General features: G+C 60.1%; 1 long non-coding RNA gene across 1 annotated transcript; it reads left to right on the forward strand.

Moving 5' to 3' along the window:
* Nucleotides 1–1,336, forward strand: LOC104836184. Its single transcript, XR_774812.1, has 3 exons — nt 1–47; nt 782–868; nt 1,250–1,336. It is a non-coding gene; the product is annotated as an uncharacterized LOC104836184 (long non-coding RNA).
* Nucleotides 1,337–1,353: the final 17 nt, after the last annotated feature.

The following is a 1,353-nucleotide window of genomic DNA, read 5'->3' on the forward strand; positions in this document are numbered from 1 at the left end:
CGGCGGCCGCCCGCGCTCGTGCCGAGCAGCACCGGGCTGAGCTGGAGGTGAGCACACGGCTATAGGGGATCACCCCGGGTGTAGGAGCCGCAGGGACCCCGGCAGGGGGGTCTGTAGGCGCCCCATATAGCTATGGGGTCCGTAGAAACGCTTATAGCGATGCTGACATATAGCGAGCGCAGGGGCTGTGAAGGATTTTGCGGGGTTGTCGTTATTGTAGCGTTTCTGTACGTCGTTACTATAACGTTTCCGTAGGTGTGCGTGGTGTTATATGTATTATGGATAATTATGGGGAGTTACGTGGTTTGTTGTGGTCTTATGGAAGAGTTAGAAAACTTTGGGACGCTGCAGAGACAATAAAGACCCGTATGGTTTTATAGGGTCCTTGGGGGCGCAGGGAGCTTGTATGGTGTTCGCTGACCGTACAGAAACTACAATCATTTTACAGCCATGTAAGAGACGGAGGCGTTTTTTGTATGTTTTACATCGTCAGCAGGAATTCTTAGAACATTGCAGGAGCCGTTGGGTGCACCAGACCCTATAGGACCCGTAGGGTCGCCTATGGCTTTTTAGAGGTTATAGGAACCCAGCGATGCTGCAGGATCTGTAGGGACGGCGTAAAGAGTTGTATTGGCTTTGCGATGCTTGCAGAGCCCCCGCCAGACTTACAGAGGCTGTAGGAGCACTTGGGGCGTTATAGGACCCGTGTCCTCTCCCCCGTGGCCCTATAGAGCCCTATAGGTGTCGGGACTGGGTGTGACCCCCCCCCCGCTGTCCCCAGGGCCGTGTCGGGGAGCTGCAGGCGGCGCTGGGAGATGCCGAGCGGCAGCGGGAGCTGCGGGAGGCCGAGGGCCAGGCGTTGCGCCAGGTACCCCCAAATCCACCCCCAGAGCCCCTCTCTGAGCCCACTGGGACCCTCTCACAGCTCCCCCCCGCCCCCGGGAACCACAGATCCCTGGGATCCTCCAGCCCTCCTGGGACCACCCGAAAGCTCATTGGGACCCCCAGTTCTCCTATGGGGGGGCTCTCAGGTCTCCCCACCAGAGACCCTGAGGTGCCTAAGTACCCCCCCAGAAAACCCAAATCCCCTCCCAGGGTCCCCAAACTCCTCTGGGTCCCCTCACCACATTCTTTCTGGCCCCCTGGGTTCTCTCTGAGCCCTCCAGCACCCGCCAGATTCCCCTCAGCACCCACAAATCCTCGCTGGGACCCCTCCAAATCCCCCCCCCGACCCTTTCTGTTCCGCCAGGAGCTGAAAGACGTCCGAGATGGGCAGCGCATCCTGGAGAAGAAAGGCAGCGCGGCGGTGAGGGTCCCCAGGGGGCTGGGGTGCCGTCTGGAGGCCGGGGTCCC

The sequence above is a fragment of the Haliaeetus leucocephalus genome, unplaced genomic scaffold, assembly GCF_000737465.1.
Source record: "Haliaeetus leucocephalus isolate CR32 unplaced genomic scaffold, Haliaeetus_leucocephalus-4.0 Scaffold443, whole genome shotgun sequence".
Lineage (NCBI taxonomy): Eukaryota > Metazoa > Chordata > Aves > Accipitriformes > Accipitridae > Haliaeetus > Haliaeetus leucocephalus.